The sequence below is a fragment of the Magnolia sinica genome, chromosome 13 (assembly GCF_029962835.1).
Source record: "Magnolia sinica isolate HGM2019 chromosome 13, MsV1, whole genome shotgun sequence".
Lineage (NCBI taxonomy): Eukaryota > Viridiplantae > Streptophyta > Magnoliopsida > Magnoliales > Magnoliaceae > Magnolia > Magnolia sinica.
This window is the reverse complement of record NC_080585.1, coordinates 65,876,649-65,897,523: the sequence shown is the minus strand read 5'-3', so window position 1 is coordinate 65,897,523 and position 20,875 is coordinate 65,876,649. Positions and strand designations below refer to the sequence as shown.

The following is a 20,875-nucleotide window of genomic DNA, read 5'->3' as shown; positions in this document are numbered from 1 at the left end:
TCCAAGGTGAGAGATAGAAGTGGCAAGTTGGTTGCGTAGGCCATACAACCAAGCTTTATATAGCCAGTAATGAATTGGGCCAAGGTGCTACCGAAATCGCCAAGTTTGATCTTCATCGCTTCAAGCTATCCTTTTGCATAAGGGACAAGCTCAAAAAAGGGAAAGATTGAATGATCAAACCCGCACAACTTTCCTCCTAAGGAGATGACCAAAGCACAAGTTGAAATGCTGCCGAATTTGAGATTCGACATTCGAACTTTGTCAATTTATGTATTTCAAATGATCTATCTTAGAATCAAGGGATATTAGAGGATGTAAATGAACTCAGTATTATTAATACAATGATTGTTCTGTGTATTCTTTCTATGTTTTGTTCTAATAAGATAATTCCCCAAATTAAATGCATTTGTTTCTTGTTCGAAACAAATACATTTGCTCTGAATAAAATACCACAATCTATTTATGTATCACAACGCAAAAGGAATTTATATGAAAAATACAATCCTTACAGATCTTTAGCTATGCACATAACGCTGAAATTCTTCTTTTAACTAAAATTGTAATGTGGAGGTCGTGCCTTCAACCTTAAGAATAATCTTAGCTTGATCAAGAACGCCAACCAGTTCTAATTTCAAAAAGGCAGCAGCTTCCCTATTCTTCATTTGTTCATCTTGCTCGATACCGACAACTTGAGTATTCATTTCAAGCTCCTCCTTGATTTGACAAATAGTTAAATCTTTGCTTCTTTCTGACCCCTGAGTAGCAGAATCTCTCTCTCAAGAATAGCAATTTGATCATTAATGATCACCTTATTTCTATCAGAAACTTTCAACTTCTCGTGAAGAGATTGACTAATAGCATTGCAATTAGCAAGGACGTCGTCTGAATGAGAGAGTTTCTCCTTAAGTAGTGTCAATTCTTTCTGACGATTCAGAATTTCTGGAGCAATGACTATACTCTATGTTGCTTCTAAGTTTTTGGTGGAGTCATAAAACTGTGACAAGGAGTCGTGAAGGGACTGAATGTTGACGTACGCCAGACAAGCTAAATGGGTAAGAACGGCTAAGGCACTATTCAAAAAGGGCCACTAGGCTAGATCTTTAAAAGCATTGATGATAACAGAGATTACGTTCTTAAAGAATCCCAACATAAGAGGGGACACCTTTTCCAATGAAAGCCTATAAAAAACTATGGCTACTGAGTTAGACCCTTCAAACCCGCTTGGAGTTGGCACAACCAAGGCTTAAAAAAAGGAGAGAAGAGATTATGAGTTCAAAAGAAAATCTCTCTCTCTCTCTCTCTTTATATATATATATATATATATATATATATATAATGATATAAAGTAAGAAAAGAATAAAAAGAAGATACAAACCTTGTCTGGGGGTAACAGTGGAAGTAGCTTGAACAGAATAGGTTCTGGGTGCTATAGATCTGGGTGCATCTGTAGTCACAGCAATGTTGAAAGAAAGCTCCTGAGCCCCTACAGTACTTGAGTCAAGAGTCATCGGAGTTGGGATGTCAACCGGATTGGAGAATAATTCTAAACTTTGGGCTACTGGCTAGATAGGAGGAGGACGCGCAGTAAGAGATTTATCAGCCTGAATGGGGGCATCAGATGTTGTGGTGACTATTAGCAAGGTTTCTCATGTGCTGTGAGGAAGAAGTACATTTCCCATTGTTGCCTGGATTTCTCATGATTGAGCCTCTGTCTCCCTTAATGTTGATGTTTCACGAGCAATTACATTTGCGATTTCCATGATACATGGAGAATATGAGGGATTAAAAGAAAGGAAGATATTTATGCCGGGAGAATAGCCAGATTCTCCATAATCGAGTTGCTCCTCTTCTAGGGAGGCCACCGTGATTAGATGAGAGGTATTCGGACAAGCGATTGGAGCATCAGGAACCAAAGACTCGGCTCTAATATCGCCTTCTTCTCCGATATCCACTTCAGCCTCAGTCTCTTCATTTAATAAAGCATCTCCCCCATCGGTTAAGCTCGTGAGAGAAGATGTATCGTCGCTTGCAATATTGGCTGAATGTTCTAATGAACTGTCTTCCTCCGATATAGTTTATTTTCCCTTATAAGTAGTCTTCACAGGGAGAAGACGTGCACTTCGAGTAGGAGAAGGGACCTGTTGTGCCAGAACTTCAGGAGATAATGACTTGGCACGTGAACGAGTCATAGGAGATGTAGTGATAGCAATCCGATTCGCGGCAGGAGAAGCTATGGCTATAACACGACTTGCTGTAATGGTTGCATGTTCAATAGTGGGAGAAATTGTAGAGGTGATGGGCTCTGTGGTAGGAGGAATGATGAGAGTAAGGTGTGTAAGCTAGTCCCCTCCTTCAGGAGTAGGGGAAGGTAGAATACCACCCGCAGTTTGAAATTCATCGTGAGGAGTGGCCAGTCTTTCTCCCCGTTTTATTAAATCCAAAGGAGAGCCGAAAGCAATCCATCCTTCTAGAGCATTTGGTGGCTTTATTTCCCTAATGGGCTCTTCTACGAAAATTTTGCGATGAAGTTGTCCCAAAACAGTGGCCTGGTCTTTCTCGTTAAAATATCGGATCCCTTATTCCGGTCTATAGTTTCTCAAGCGTGGAGGAGGAACCCAGATAGGCCGATCCACTAGAAAACAGTTGCGCACCAAGTAGTAATGATGCACCCACCACCGCATCCAGGAATATGAAGCTGTCACTCGATGATTATACCTTGGGAGAAGAAATCGAGAGCCGAAATTTCTTGTTAAGATTGGTTCCATATTAAAGCCCAACTATAGGGGCCGACTCCATAGCTTATCATTGTCCGTGTGACTTCCTCCCCTGCCTGGGGCATAGCTTGATCATACCCTGGCAAATCGACTCGGATAGTACAGTTCTCTCCAAAACTCTACTCCTTCTCGCATGGGAAGTCTGAAAGAACGAATACAAAGAAAGAAGGTTCTCTCAATGGGTTCTAAGTTGTTATTATCTTCAACATCCCTGTCTTCAACTTGGTAATCCAAATATAAAGGGAAGAAGTCAATGGATTCCGTGCTGTCAATTTTATCCACTATCCAATCATACCCCTTCTTTATCATCTTTCACTTCAAGAAATGCCATAGGGGTAGATGATCGAGATGGACATAAGCCTTCTCCGGGTCACTATAGGTCTAGGAGAAATAAATGCAGAGCCAGCTGAAGAAATAGTGTCGTGGAGTGAAAGAAGATGAAACTCCTATTTTTGGGCTTGAGCGATGCGCCGCAGCATGACCAAAAGCTCTATAATGCGAGCATAACACAAGAGGGGCCAGAGAATTTTTTCTACCGTCAGCCATTGCGCCTGCCACCACAAATAAGGTTGGTTGAATAGAGTCTGAGCTTTTCGAGCTAGGAAGCACAACTAAGCTTAACCAATAAGCAAAAAAAGTAGCTAACTCAGTTTCAGTGGTGAATTCGGCCGGGCCCTTTATCTTTTTGCGATTGGCTTCCAATTCGGCACAATGGTTGCCAGGGAACTTGAAAAAGGGGAAGAAAGATAGATTAATAATTTATGTCTATAAGCAAATGTTGTCTGAAAGATAAGAAAAATGTTAGAACACTTACAGCAAGTATCAGGAAAAATGTGCAAGCCATTGAAGAGGAGAAATCTTATGGACATCAGGGAAACAAGACATTTCACGAAAAAGTTCGATTGTTGATGCTAAAATCTTAGGTGTTTTGTTGGGAGCGACGTAGGTGAATTCCTTGTTCGTAGGAACATATTCATCTAGAAAAGATCCGAAGATAGGCAGGCCAACCATCCTATATAGGTCCCACAAAGTGATGCTTACTTCCTCGACTAGAAGGTGGAAAGAATTCGTAATGGAGGACTAGTACTTCAGAAAGCCCTTATAAATCATCGTGTCCTTGTGGAAGAACTCTAAGGTGGCTTCTATAGCATGATATATCTTTGCTACAATAAGAACATCTTTATACTTCTTCAAGATCACCTTAGTCCATGTGTTGTAATACGGACGATCAGTCCAAAGACCCCGTGTCCTGAATTCTTCTGTACCCCACAGGGAGTCGCGATCACGAAAATGCTGTTGAATTATTTCGAAGAAATGAGTGACGTATAAGGCGTGGGGGTTGTAATATGGCATGAGGAAGCGCATGTATGTTATCTACCCGATCTTTTGGACTAAGCGAGATAACCTTCGAGGAGTTGCGGCTCTTTGATCACCTAATTTGACATGTACAGGAGTCTATTTTGTGTCATATAGTTGGTTGGTTCACTTTGGATTATGCACCGGTGGCACTAGAGATGCAAAGGGATAGTAATAGTCTCATGTTTGTATGGGTTACAGAATTTGATCGCATCGGCACTTGACTTGAGATCGAATCCCAGGCATTTTGGAAATGCCTCTGGTTGTGTTCCTGAATCTTTTCCTGAAAGGCTTCATCTTTGGTCTTTTCTCTTGTTTTCTTCAAAATCGTGGGAATGGGAGAAGCTTTGGTAGCAGAAAGATGAGTGTCGTCTGTACAAAAATTGGTAGTCGACTTCAACCAGTTGTCCCAATCAGATTCCTGTCCTGTAGTAGGGGATCCCTCTATCTCCCTCATTAGCACAGCTATGCGAATGTGGTCGGACAGGTGCTAGATGCAATCAACAAAGTTAATAATGGTAGGAGTCGGTTCTTTAAAGAAGGAAGAGTAACCTTCAGCAAACCTGGGTGTTTTCTAACTATGGGTTTCAGCCGATTGCGAGTCAGAGGGTCCAGCAGTACTTGGGGAGGCATGAGGTCTTTTAGAGCTAGCCATTGGAAATCTACACAAGAATCAGTAAACAAGTTAAAATAGAAAGGGAAAGAAGTTTGTTAAGTTTCAGAAGATTGAAGGAGAAGTATTCTAAATAAAGTCTAAGTCTGCATTATGCGCAAACCATCGTGCGCAGGGTGTTGTGCGTAAATCATTGTACACAGGATGTTGTGTGCCACCAGTTCTTATGCGCTAGGTCCTATTGTGCGCAAAGAAGTGTTGTGCACAAGATTTCGTTGTGTGTAGAGAAGCATTGTGTGCAAGATTCCATTGTCCGCAAGAAGGTTCGATGCGCAAAAAGGCTGAGGTAGGCGAAGAGTGAAGTAAAGGCGAGGAGTGGTGACCTTGTATTTATAAACTGGCACTCGTCCATTGTGCACAAGTCGTTGTGCATAGGTCATTGTGTGCGACATGATGTGCGCAACTCATTACATGCTAGGACGTTGTGCACCAAAATTTTATGAATCGCACAATGAAGAAAGAGAGAGCAAAATTAGTTAGAATAATTGAAATATTAATCCTACATTTTTATTTTGTAGATAAAAATAAAAAAATGCAGGATCAAGGGGGCATCTGTTGAGGCATAAAAAAAGAGAGAGAAAGAAAGACAACACAACTTCCGTTGTGCGTAGATGATCATTGTGTGCAAATGATCGTTGTGTGTAGAGAATCATTGTGCGTAGATGATCATTGTGCGCAGAGAAGCATTAAGCACCGAAGGGAGTCAGTCTGCACAATAAAATTTGCACAATGGAGATCACATAATGGAGTTCATACAATAAAGATCGCACAATGGAGAACACACAGTGAAGACCGCGCAGTAGAAATTGTATACTCGAGAGCACACAGAGGGTAAGTGGCGCACAAGGGATACCACATAATGACTATGTGGCATGTCTGCATGTGTGAGAGGGCTATAAATACCCCATGACCTCTCTAAGGGGTTATTAGTATCCAATTAAGGAAGAGGAAAAGATTTCGGAAGGAGAGAGAGGTAGAGTCCGCACTCATTGTGCGGAACAGACATTGTGCGACGCACAACACTGTCGGCGCACAACAAGATGGAGCGCACAACAGTGCCCAGCACAATGCTGCCAAATATTTGTTATATATTACAATTCATGAATATTCTATTTTGGAATCAAAGGAAAAAAGGATGTAAAAGAACTTGGAATGAATAAATGATATGATTATCTTCTTCATTTTCTTTTGTTTCGAACAAGAAACAAATGCATTTGATTTGGAAATTTCATTCACTTAATGATGAACAAAAGAAAATAAAGAAGATAATCACATCATTTATTCATTCCAAGTTCTTTTACATCCTTTTTTCTCCTTTTTCCAAAATAGAATATTCCTGAATTGTAATATAAAACAAATATTTAGCAGCATTGTGCTGGAAGTGCTGTGCGCTGGAGGCTATCGTGCGCTAGGCACTGGTGTACGCTGGGCACTGTTGTGCGCTCCAACTTGTTGTGTGCTGACAGTGTTGTGTGCAACACAACATCTGTTCCACACAATGAGTGCGGACACTACCTATCTCTCTCCTTCCGAAATCTTTTCCTCTTCCTTAATTGGATGCTAATGACCCCCTTAGAGGGGTCATGGGGTATTTATAGCCCTCTCACACGTGCAGACATGCCGCGTAGTCATTTTGCAGTATCCCTTGTGTGCCAATTCCCCTTTGTGTGATCTCGAGTATACAATTCCCAGTACACGGTCTTCACTGTGTGCTCTCCATTGTGCGCACAACGATCATCTGCGCACAATGGAAGTTTTGCTGTCTTTCTTTCTCTCTCTTTTTTTATGCCTCAACAGATACCAAAACCCTAACTCAGATCCCTCTTTTTAAAGCCTCGAAACCATATCTCAAAAAAGACTTGATATTGAGAAACAACTGTGCCGTTTTATATGCCCGAATAATGGAGGCATGTTTCGCACTATGGAAATGACCTTATCCAGATGGGCACATTCGATGGTCACGATCAATGCAACGAATGAAAAATTATTTTATCTATTTTTTTTTTAAATACGCATAATAATCCCCCACTTATTTCAACCAAAACAAATATAGACAAAAGGGGAAAAAAAAAAAAAAAAGAACTTCTGTGCATAAATGACGGTGACAAAAAGTCTTGAACCTCACTTAGTGAATTGTGCTTGGAATACAAGAAAATAGTGACGAGGTCTTGAACTAAATTTCTTTCAAAGTAGACCATACACAAAACACACACAGAAGTTTAAGAGTTATTCGAAGGTGTTAAAGAGTTGCACTCTATGGCCATATACATTATCCTGGTTTTCATGAGCGCTTTAAAGAATTACCCAATTCTCATAGGAAGTGGCCCCACTTCCACGTTCATATAGGTGAGTTTATCAAGTGTGTGTCTCTGTAACAACTATCACCACACCTTTAAAAAAGCTATAAACTCATTAAGGGAGTTATCCAACCTTAATTCGTTATAGATATTTGCATTACTAACATCATAGAGAGGGACAAAGAGATAATTTCTCTTAAAATGTAATGCAATTCATCCAAGAAATCACATGTAAGATTGTTTGTCCCATTGAACCTAATTCTTAGGATCTCTAGTTCTCAATGTTTTCTAGACCTTTTCTCTAGATAGAGCTTTTGTCAAAGGATCCGTAATATTTACATTGGATCTTATAAAGTCCAGAGTGAATACACCATTTTTTAATAATTGTCTTATGCAACCATGTTTCAGATGGACTTGTCTGGATTTTCCATTATAACACTTGTTATTAGCTCTTCTTGTAGCAGCCAAGCTATCACAATGAATGGAAATAGGTGGTACCGGTTTCACTCAAAAAGGTATATCTATTAATAGAGTTTTTATCCATTCAACCTCTTCACCAGCTGTTGTTAAAGCAACCAGTTCAGATTCCATTGTGGAATGATCTATATCAGTTTGTTTTTTAAATTTCCATGAAACAGCTCCACTTGTCATGGTGAAAATATAAACACTAGTAGATTTACACTCATCTGATCCTGAATTCCAATCAACGTCACTATATCCTTCCACTACTGCTGGAAATCTTTGATAATGAAGTCCAAGATCACAGGTCCTTTTAAGGTACCTCAAGACGCTATATATAGCATTCCAATGCAACTCACTTGGGTTACTGGAATATCTACTTAGTTTGCTGATTGCAAAGGCAATGTTAGGCCTAGTGCAATTCAATGCATTGGCTAGACTACCAATTACACTAGCATAATCAATATGAAATATTCATTCACCAGAATTGCATTCTAGTTTCATGTTAGGGTCAAAAGGAGTACATACAGGTTTACTATTGAAGTGATTATATTTTCTTAAAATCTTCTCTACGTAATGAGATTGTGTAAGAGTTATAACATTTTTACTCCTAATTATTTTAATCCCTAAAATGACATCTGCTTCCCTAAGGTCTTTCATGTCAAAGTGAGAAGATAGAAAATATTTTATTTTATTTATATTTTCAATATTTGTACAAATATTAAAAGATCATTAACATACAGACATACCATAATTCCAGATTTATTAGACATCTTACAATAGAGACATCTCTCACATTCATTGAACATAAAGCCATTAGACATCATCACATAGTCAAAATTTCCATACCACTACCTAGGAGCTTGTTTGAGTCCATATAATGAATTTAAAAGTTTGCACACTTTATGCTCTTGACCTGATTCAATAAATCCTTCAAGTTGCTCCATATATATTTCCTATTCTAATTCACCATTTAGGAATGTTATTTTAATGTCCATTTGGTGAATTAAAAGATTAATTACTGATGCGATAGCAATTAAAATTTGAATTTATGTCATTTTAGAAATAGGGGAATAAGTATCAAAATGGTCAACACATTCTCTTTGTTTAAATCCCTTAGCTAATAATCTAGCCTTAAATTTATCAATTGAACAATCAACCATTCTTTTCTTTTTAATATCCATTTATAGCCTAAGGTATTTGCCCCGCGAGGTAAGTCAACTAATTTCCAAGTGTTAATAAATCTGATAGAATTGATTTCATCTGTGATTGCTTCCTTCCAAAAGGCAACATCATGAGAGGACATCCCCTCTCCGAATGTTACTGGATCACTTTCTAGTTGAGTTAAAAACACTTGGAAATAAGCACCAAAATCCTTAACAATCCTTAGCTGTTTACTTCTTATTTCGAGTTCAGACTCAAGATCTTCTAAGTCTTTAGGGTAAGAGCAAAAAGGTTGAAACCCCTACTAGTTTGACCCCCACTGTTCTTTAGTTTATATAGAAAAATACATCCATGAAATTTGGCATCTCTAGATTCGATAATGATATTATCACTGATATTTACGAATATATAAGCTTTACTATGAGATGCATACCCAATAAGTACACACTTGGAAGTTCTAGGTCCTAATTTAGGTCTTTTGGGATCAGTAAGCCTAACATACGCAGGGTGTTCATAACCCCAAGTGTAGGGTCGCGACGTAGTAATAACTCAGTGAGACCAAAGTCAAATCCACATGGACTAAACTTATACTTATTCTAAAAATAACTAGAAGTAGAACTAGAAGAAGATTTAAACCTAAATATGGAATAAAAGAGAGTAATTGTGAATAATGTTGATTTAAACTATTAATTTAAAGGTGGAAACTAGGGTGCAAAGGATCCACTTGTAGCTATTAGGATGCTACCTTACTTGATTCAAGGAACACAATTGGAATTGGAGTCCTATCCTATCCGATTGGAAGATAAAGCAATTAAATCAAATCTCTGAACTTTTCATTGATCTAGTCCTCAATGAAGGAGTATTGTGGTGGTTGGAAGGGATTTCATCATCCTACCATGCCTGGGAGATGATGGTGAACAACAGGATTTACCAATCTCACAATCTCAAAATAGGAAAAGAAGATATCTAAAGCTATCATAGCATCTATCGTAATTTGAGTCACAATAAATCATAAAAAAATAAAAATATTCTTTTATATCAAACTAGAAATCAATGATGTTCAACAAGAACAAGACTCAAAGCAAGAAAACCATCCCAACATGTTACAAGCTTCACCTCTTAGACATAGCTTAGAGGTTTAGCCAACCGTAGACATGATTAGATCTAAAACCCTAAAAGAAATCATTAAAAATAAATAAAGAAGGAAGAAAAACTCTTGGAAGGCTGCTCTACCCTTTAGCTCTACTTCTCAAAACCTAATTCATGTTTAGAACTCCTTAAAAGAACCCATATTTATAGTCTTTGTCTGGCCGTCTTTGAAAATCACCTCAAATTTACGCACTCTATGTAACGCCTTCGATGTCATCGAGCATAACTTGAATTCAGAAGTCGTACCTTTTCACACTACGTAACGCCTTTCACACTGCATAACTCTTCATGTCATCGAACTACCTTCGATGTCATCGAAGGGTGTTCGAGTAATTGAGAATGTGTCCAGAGTGTTCCAATGAGTTACTCTAAAAATCTGTAAAAATCTCAATGTCATCGAACTACCTTTGTTCAAGTGTAGGGTTGCGATATAGTAATAATCTCGGTGAGACCGAGGTCAAATCCATAGAGACTAATCTCGTTCGTTTCTGAAAGTAACTAGAAGTAGAAGTAAAAGTAAAAGAAAATCTAAAACTAACTCTGAAATAATTGTGAGAGTAATTGTGAGTTTTGTAATTAGAACTTGTGAATTTAAAGGTGGGAACTAGGGTGCTAAGGATCCACTTATAGCAATTGAGATGCTACCTTGCTTGATTTAAGAGATCCAACTGGAATTGGAGTCCTATCTTATCCAGTTGGAGAAAAGAGATGATCGACTCTTTGAACTTCTCATTGTTCCAGTCTCAATGGAATAGAATTGTGGAGTTTGAAAGGGACACCGTCAGCTAACCATGCCCAAGGGACGATGGTAAACAACAGGATTTACTAATCCCATAATTTTAAATAGGAAAAGAAGATATTCAAAGCTATCACAAACTCAATTGTAATTGTAATCACAACAAACCATTGAAAACTGAAAATATTCCTTAAAATCAACTAGAAATCAATGTAGTTCAAAACAAACATAAATCAAAGCAAAGTAAATATCTCAATCATGCTACAAGCTTCACTTCTTAGCCCTAGCTAAGAGGTTTAACCAACAATAGACATGATTGAACCAAAATCTCTTAAACAAAACATAAAAACCAACTAAGGAAAAAGAAAAAAAACTCTCGGATGGCGGCTCCACCCATTTACTCCACTCCTCAAACCCTAGAAGATGGTTTGGAGCATCCTAGGAACTCTTATTTATAGTTGGAGAACTCCAACTCTCGTACCAAGTTAGAAAAGTCCAGAAACCGCCTCAAATTTACGCAGTCCGCGTAAAATCTGCTAACCCTCGACTAGTCGAGAAAAATCCTCAACTGGTCGAGATTCACCTTCAACTAGTCGAGGGAAGTCTTCAACTGGTCGAGGATAACTCGAATTTAAAAGATGATGTTGCTGGAGTTCAAGCTGAAGTTTCCTAGGCTAGTCGAGCCAGAGCCAGGTCTAGTCGAGCTAGAGCTTAGGCTAGTCGAGAATCATGCAAATTCCTTTTCTTCACTTCAAATCTTCAAGTCTCTTCATTCCTCACTTGGTTTCCTTAGATCTTTGGCATGTGAATTCTTCAATCTTGATCTCCTAAGATCCATCCCTTACCTTGTTGATTCTTGAGCATCAAATCTATGCTCTTAACATTCTTTTCAATCCAAGCTCTCAGATTCACCTTTCAAAATAAACATGTATAAAATATAACATTAAGCAGTATCATGATCATAAAACTAAGATATAAGTATGAAAAAATATGCAATATTTGACACTCAACACACTCCCCAACCAGCATTTTGCTAGTCCCGAGCAAAACATGCGTGAAATAATCTTCAATTCTCAATGTTCAAAACCTCTTTTAGAAAACAATCTTTTATGTAATCAAATATGAATGAGTAGAATAAAGACAAGAAAGTGTGATTTAAAAAACTTAGAGCCAAATCACATAAGCAATCAATCAAATAGGTTCTTTATTAATCATTTAAGATCATAAGTTCATATATCAAGTTTTTTAACGTGCTCAGTGAATTCCAACTTACTTTCCATAAAAATAATATCTTTTCATAATGTTAACCATGCTCATCACTTCAAGATTGGTTGAAAACTCAAGTACTAATTTTGAACTTATCTCATTTTCCTTCTTTTTCCAGTTTTTGATTTTATATTGATGGTCATTTGTATGTATTCAGTCTTTTCATCTTTTTTTAGCTTTTTCATTCTTTCTTATCATTTATGACCTTTTTGTCGATCTCCTGTTTTTTAACTAGTTCTTTTCATCTTTCAAGGTGGATAAAATTCTCCAGACTCGATTCTCAACATCTATCAATGATTTAAATACTAACAATTGAAAATTCTAGCATAATTCATAAAAAGTAAATTGAATGTGTCTTGTGATTTAGATTAACATGCTAGTCGAACTTCCTCTTAATCAATCGAGTGTAAGAACCGTAAGTGATAGGCTACTTAGTTTAGCAAACTCTGTCACGCCCCAAACTCGGAAACCAGGCTTATAGAATTCCTAATTGCCGAATCCGGCGCCGACAGCCTCCGTAGTACCCCATTCTCGGCTTCTAGTGCCCATACTCCAGATTCCGATCTTGGGATCTATAAGGAGGATTTTTAGTGTGAAATTTTTTTTATAAAGGAGCATAACCATAAGCATAACCAAGTCTTAAAAAAAATCACCACATATCCACTATAAAAAAAATAAAAAATAAAAAACTTGAGCACAATACATGAAAGGGAAATACAAGATAGGTATCAAAACTCTAGAAGTTCTGCCGCACGCTCCTGCCTCAGCTCGACTGCGTCCTAACATCACCTATACGCTTCTATCGTGCATAAGCTTATAGAAAGCTTAGAGGGTGTTATACGTATGTGCATAACGCAGGTGCAAGTTTACAATACAAATCTATAAATCATATAATGTCAGAAATACTGGCAAGTTCATGAGTCATACAATATCAGAGTAAGCAGAAATACTAATAAGTCTATGAGTCATACAATATCAGAGTAAGCAGAAATACTAACAAGTCCATGAGTCATATAATACCGGAGTATGAAATGCAGATCGGCTATGCAATGTGGGGTCATGGTAAACCAAATGTCATGTGTTGGGGATGCAATGCAATATGCGGTGCGAAAGAAATGACCAAGCTAGAGTGTGAAGTCGGGAGGATAGTACGTAGTGTCGTAAGCTGTGGGGTCCATCACAAGGGACTTCTATCCAAACCAATTCCATACCTAAATTTGGATAGCCAGACTCAATGTGGTATACTCCTGATCTCATGTTGGTTGCATGCCCCAACTGAAATCTTGGCCACTGCGAAGGTGCACATAATGATTTGGTTATGCACTACTAGCCCGAGTGGATAGTGAATGAATGAATCAATCAAATGTTGAGTATGCAACTCCTACTTAGTAAGTCCACATTTCAGTATCGTACATCTCTAGGATCATCACCAAGGTCTAGTACACTCCAAGCTGGCTATCGCCCCTGCCAGCTGCATAGCCCAGCGAGTGAAAAAGACCCCACTACCTGTTTACCAATATCGGCCCGGCTCCTCGATAGCGAACCCACTTATGAGTTGGTCAAACTCAGCCTAGCTTTACCCCCTACTCTTAGGCGAGTAAGGTCACACCCCCTCCCAACCGACCACGACACAGTGGAAAGCGCGACCTCCTGGTATTCGGCACTTGGCGCTCATGTCTTCTACTTGGGCCAAATGATCATGTCACAAAATACGAAATGCATGAGCCATACCATCCAGTCATGCATCAAACCTGCACGTACCGCGCACTCATGTGGGGTAACTCCGTCTCTCAAGGAGTCCCATAAACAATCAACCTAATGGCACATGTTATGCTCAATCATTCCTCATAACAAGCATGTGAATGATGCGTATGGGCATGTATCATGAAGTATACTAAGCATAATTATAATCACATACATCATGTTGTATAAGGCGACTCATGGCCTGTAATAATGAACAAGTGGCATGCACAAAATCACATACACATGGTGGGCCTCACACATCACAATTGGGCCTCGCACATACAAGGGGATCCACACAATCACAATAGGCCTCATATAATCACAATGGGCCTTATATAATCACAATGGGCCTCATACAATCACAATGAGCCTCATATAATCACAATGGGCCTCATATAATCATAATGGACCTCATACAATCACACAATGGGCTTCATACAATCACGATGGGCCTTACATGGTCACAATGGGCCTCTTACAATCACAATGTTATGCTAACACATACTCAGTGCGTATACCAATATAGTCCTAATTGATAATCGGTACATATATATATATGGCAAGGTTCTTAGAAGGACAGCAGATCTAATCCATAACATGAGGATCAGTCCTCAACGGTGGATATACCAAACCTAATACCACCGATCTTTTCATCTACGGTGATGATGTACTCTCCTCATATTAAGGATGGGCCTAGATGGTCTACTAATATTAAGAATGGGACTAAGAACAAAGAGTGGGCTTCCTTGCCCGTTCCATCACGTAGCAATTTAGGCTTCCTAAGGACCCAATAAGCACAAGGTGGGCTCTATAAGGCATGGTGAAAACATATTCCATAATGTGGGCCCAACAGTTTGGGTTAGCCCACTCAAGCTAGATGGGAATGGGCCTAACAATGAGCCTTAGGGAGGGTTACAATGCAGACATTTAACCACCATTGCCCTTACAATGTGGACATTTAACCATCATTGCTCCCAAGACATGGCCCATTTTAATACCAACTAGGAAGATAGATGGGCATCATAAACATCATTAAATACATCGTGGTGGAATCACATATCACAATTAGGCCTCATATACATCACATTGGGCCTCACTCATGGGCCTCACATACATCACAATGGGCCATAGCCCATGGGCCTTAAATACATCACAATGGGACACGTCCCATGGGCCTCGAATACATCACTATGGGCCACATCCATGGGCCTCTCATGCATCACATCGGGCCTCATCATATGAGCCAATATACATCACATTGGGCCTCATCATATGGGCCTCATATACATCATATTGGACCTCACCAAATGGGCCACAAATACATCATATTGGGCCTCATCAATGGGCCATAAATACATCATATTGGGCCTCATCAATGGGCCATAAAAATATCATATTGGGGTGGGCCCTGCACATTCTAAATGGGCCCACCAAATGAACAGCACGGGTGTACAACACCTACATCAAGTGGGCCGCACGTCCAGCTGTCTGGACGGCGCTCATAAAACACTTACATCCCTGGGTCCCACGTGGACAGTAGGGATGAAATACATATATTAGGTGGGCCCAACAGATGGACGACGTGGACATAAAATACATAGATCATGGTTCTCCCACATAGCACCATCCAGCGATGGATGGTGTGATGTACAACACATCATCAAGGCAGGGGCCCACCATAACGTTTATTTTCTATCTAATTTGTTCATAAGGTCACAAAGACTTGAATTAAGAGGGAAAACAAATTCTATATTGATCTAGAACTTCTGTGACCCTAAATGGGTTTCAATGGTGGATGGTCATCCTCCACTGATTTTTGCAGTGTGGTCCACCAGATAGACAGATCTGTCTTATTTCTCGTCTCAAGCCTTAAGATGAGCTCGCAAAGAGGATGGACGATTGGGATATAACACAACACATCTCAAGGTGGGCCCCACCCGTCCAGAGTGCTGGACGGAGTGGATAAGATCCATTCATCACGGCTGGCCCCACAGCACTGTCTAGAGATGGACAGTGTGGGCACAGAATACATACATCAAGGTGGGCCCCACCCCCCACACATGCAACACGTGTGGGGTGGGTCTCACGTCCCACCAAATGGACTAATGACTTGGATATACATCATGGTGGGCTCCCATCTATCACCATCCACCAATGGACGGTGTGATATAGAACACATACGCCTAGTGGGCCCCACCTTCACACGTGCAACACGTGTGGGGAGGGTCCACAATGGACGGACGGTGTTGGATATAATACATACCTCATGATCAGACCCACAGTATTGCTGACATCACTACAGCAGCTGTGTGGCTGGTGTGAGGTACTCCAGCCAACCCACTTCCTCATCAGGTGGGTCCCACGTGGGTCCCACCACATATAATATAATATATTATTATTTTATTTGTTTATTTTATTTTTTTTGCCCTGCTCTAGCGTCCAGGCCTTGGACAGATGGCCTGGATGCAAGGTACATACAGTAAGGTGAGTCACACCATCCAACAGGCTGGATGGTGTGGATAAGTCACATGAACCACGTGTGGCTGCCATGGATGAACAGCTGGATATAAGACACATACATCTGGGTAGGGCCCACCATCTGCTGGGGTGACGTGGATAAGATACGTACATCATATGTGGGCCCCACGACGTGGGTATGAAGCACATTCATCATGCGGCTCCACCGTCTATTACTAGACGGTGGACAGCATGGTTGAAACGCATATATTAGGTGGGGTCCACATCAGTGTGGCCCACTAGAGTTTTGGATTTAATCTAATATTTGTGTTTCCCTCCCGTTTGGGCAACAAGACAGTCTAGCTGCTGGATAGTGGGTACCCCTCTGTTTGGACAGTTGTGGTCCCACTGGATGGACAGTGTGGATCATACATCAAGGTGGGCCATCATACACAAAAAAAAAGGAGAGAGAGAAAGAGAGAGAGAGAAACATGCGATATTGGGCTCCGCCACTATGAGCCCTCTTAGGATTTACAATACATACATCAAATGGGTCCCACCACATGTGGGCCCTCAAATCATGAAAATAAACAGTGGAAATCCCTTTCCCACCAACAAATTACAAAGTCTAGATGACCTTCTTGTAATAGGAAAATAAACATCATGATGGGGTCCATGGAGAATGGCCTCATCATGGGATGAACATATGAATCATGGTGGGCCATCGACCACACCTAGGGTCCAAAGTAGGATCCATACCATCAATCGGTAGGCCCCACTTGACCCATCATCAAAATCATAATCTAATCCTACGAAACACCCACCTATGGTTCTTTTCTTTAGCTCCTTGGAATCCTAAACTCCTTGGCTTCAACTTTGATGGAGGATGATGAAGATTCAAGGATTAGATGGTGAGATGTGGGGGGTAGGAAATGGGCATTCTCTTTTCTCTCCTTCGATTTTTTTTTCTCTTGGTTGCTTAGGATTTGAGTAGAGAAATGGGATGGAATGGAGTGATGGATGGGAGAGAGGGATGGTACTGTAAGGAGAGATGGGATGAGAGGTGTAGTGGTGTAGGAAGAGATGACATGAGAGTTGACTTTGGGGAGTATGACGTGGCATGGGGCATGGGTTGCTTTACATTGTTGGTAAGAGAGAGATGGGCTAGATATGGGTTGTACTTTGATTGATTGATGTGAATGGGTAGAGACTTTCTCGGGATTCGCAACACGCGGCGTTTCCTCGAAATATACGGAGGCCCACAACTCTTGGCCTGGGTATCACATCGGTGCACAAGACACGGCGTTCGAAAACTAAGAAAACACTTATTAGCTTACCTAATCCACACCCCCAACCTAACATCTACATTGTCCTCAATGTAAAAAAATATAAGCATGTAATGCATATGAGACAATGAAAATAAAAGAGAAGTGATGGAAAGGTATTACTTGAAGAAGTAGAATTTACGATATTCCAATGATCTCAATATGAAGATGGGTTAGCACAACGACTAGACAAACGGAAAGCAAACTACCCTAATCTTATGAAAGCAATAAATTCTAATCCTAAACTATAAAACCAAGGGAAAGCTACTCAGTTGTGCATCCAGGTTCCTTCTCTGGCCAATATCTTGATAAATTTCTCAGTAGGTTTCTCAACAAGATCATCTAAAATCTCTTTTTGTAATAGGTTTGAATGTCCTAGAGCATGAATGTCCATAGAAATTTAAGAACCTCAACAACAAGTTCATGCTCAGAATTCAGAGGTTTCTAGAGACTATATGATTCACCTGCAGAAGATAATTTCTCAATATTAATAGGCTAAGGTGAATGAGAGACCATAAACAATTGAATAACAGAAAAGTTGTTCGCTGTGGTCCCTTTAAAATCTAAAGTCGTAGGCTCCGGTTTAGAATGCATCTCCTCCACCTATAATGGTAAGAATTTAGTGTTAGTGGAAGGAGCATTATCAACTTCCTGGCCAATATGATCATTTGAATCTGCAAAGTGTGTCAAGCAAAGATCCAGAGATTCAGGAGTTTCAGTTAAAAGAGATTCATCATTTTCAAATGTATCTATCAAGTTCATCTCATGGGTCAGGTCCTCATCCTCTTGTGGCTTGTGCAAATGAAACACATTGAATTTTACTGTCATATTCCCAAAAGATATTTTCATTATTCCATCCTGGCAATTTATGATGGCATTGGCAGTGGCCAGGAATGGTCGGCCTAATATGATCGGAATTTGAGCGCCCATATTTGAAATTGAGTGTGTGTCCAAGACGATAAAATCTGCTGGGTAGTAGAATCTATCGACTTGGACCAACACATCTTCTATCATACCTCTCAATATTCTAGTCGAGTGATCGGCTAGTTGTAATGTTGTTTTAGTGGGTTTCAACTCACCGAGGCCTAACTGTTCATATACCGAGTATGGTATCAGATTAACACTTGCCCCAAGGTCTAGAAGTGCATTATCAACCCTAAAGTTTCCAATCACACATGAGATCGTAGGACTTTCAGGATCCTTATATTTTGGGGGAGTGTTTTGATTGATTATGGTGCTCACCTGTTCACTCAAACATGCTTTCTTATGTACATTTAGCTTCCGCTTTACCTAACACAGATCTTTCAGGAATTTGGCATAGGATGAGAGCTGTTTAATTTCATCCAACAAGTGGGTGTTGATCTTGACTTATTGAAAAACCTCTAGAATATTTTGATTCTTACGTAGCCGTTTTGATGTGATGAGACATTGGGGAAACGGGGCCACGAGTTTGTATCCCTGTAATGTCTCTTTGTCATATAGAGCATTGCTAGATTCACCACCATCCTTTGAATTTTTGGACTCCTTAGGTTTCTCAACCTTCCTTGAAATCTCTTTATCTACTTCATTTCCACTTCTCAGGGTGGTGATGGTTTTAATATGTTCCAGATGTTGAGTTGAAGAGTTAAGATCACTTATCTCAAATTGTCTTTTTGGGTTAGGTTGAGGCTGGGCTAGAAAGATCCCGGTCTCCCTAACATTCAGTTGTGTCTTAAGTCTTGCAACCGAAGTTTTAAGCTCATTCATAGCCTACAGTTGCTCCTACCTAAATGCATTTAATGTATCTTCAAGGGTTCTCCTTGGTGGAAGTCCACTAGATGGCCCTTGTGGATAATTGGTTACATTTGCAGTTGGTTCATTTCTCCAATTAAGGTTCCGCTCATCAGGAGTGTGCATGTCAGAATTTGATGTACTAAGTAGTCGTTAATACATGTTTGTAGTATCTGCTTGAACGTGAAACACCTCTTGAAAAGCTGGGATTGTAAGACAATCTTTGATTGGGTGTATATTGCTCTCACAAATTCCACATACGGTTTCAACGACTGCTTTGGGCCAAGTTGATTCCTTCCTAGATTCCATGTCCTCAATTTTTCGTGTGAGAATTGCCAACCGTAAATTAATATCATCTTCCTCCTTAAGTATATGTATTCTTATCTCTCTTGGCACTTCCTTGGGAGTACTAGCTTGGTTTGATGTGTCCAATGATTGAGCATTTTCAGCTAGCATGTCAAAGTAATCCCATGCATCTTTTGGTTTCTTATCCATGAACTCGCCATTACACATCATTTGTACGAATTGACGCATGCTTGGATTGAGTCCGTCATAAAAAAGATCAATTGTCCGCCAATTTTTGTAACCATTGTGTGGGCAGGCGAGAAGTAAGTCCTTGAACCATTCCCAACATTCAAAGAAGGTCTCATTATTTTTCTGGGAGAAGTTCATTATTTCCCATCTAAGAGTGTTGGTTTTATGAGCCGTGACGAACTTTTTAAGGAACTCCTGGCTCATCTTTGCTCATGTGCCAATGGATCTAGGCCTTAATGAATGAAACCATGATTTGTCCTTTTCTTTTAGAGAGAATGGAAATAATTTAAGACTAATTGTATCAGAAGGAATATCATTAAAATGTATAGTTGTAACAATCTCTTCAAATTATTTAATATGCATATATGGATTTTCTGAATCAAGCCCATGGAACTTAGGAAGTAATTGAATTATCTCAAGTTTGAAGTTCACGTTTCCTGTATTTATTGGGAGAATTATGCAGGAAGGTGAACTAATCTCACTGGTTGTAAATAATCTCGTAAAGTTTGAACTGGTGGAACCCGATGCACTTCATTCTCATCACGCACCGTCCTAATAAGTGGTGTGTGATGCACAGGATCTTCATCAACTTGATGTTCTTGAGCCATACTCTCAGATGATATTTCAAAAATATTTGAGGATTTTCTAACTTGTCAATGGATTTTTCAACCAAACCTCCTCTTAAAGGTCTCAGAGTATGGTCCCTTACCCGTTTGGGCATGAACCACACCAAAATTTTAATTTTATTTTCTAATTCCTATAACAAGTATGGAAAGCAAGTAGAGGGAAGAAATTACCAAAAGAGAAGAACTAGAATTGAAGATCTTACAAAAACAAAACTATTTTGGCAATGTTAGAAGAAGAAAGAAGAATAAAAACAAACAATTAAACATGAATCCTAAAAACCCAAATTAGAAAAATTAAGAAAAAAAGAAAAATCCTAACCTAAACTAACCCTAATCTTAACCTAATTCTAATACCAATTAATCTCAAAAAACGCAACCGTAGTCCCCAACAACAGTGCCAAAAACTTGTTCATAACCCCAAGTGTAGGGTCACGATGTAGTAATAATCTCGGTGAGACTGAAGTCGAATCCACAGAGACTAATCTTATACGTTTCTGAAAGTAACTAGAAGTAGAACTAGAAGAAGATCTAAAACTAAATCTAAAA

General features: G+C 39.6%; 1 non-coding gene across 1 annotated transcript; it reads left to right on the top strand.

Moving 5' to 3' along the window:
* Positions 1–19,752: 19,752 nt before the first annotated feature.
* On the top strand, positions 19,753–19,859 carry LOC131224439 (small nucleolar RNA R71). The gene has a single exon (XR_009160923.1). It is a non-coding gene; the product is annotated as a small nucleolar RNA R71 (small nucleolar RNA).
* Positions 19,860–20,875: the final 1,016 nt, after the last annotated feature.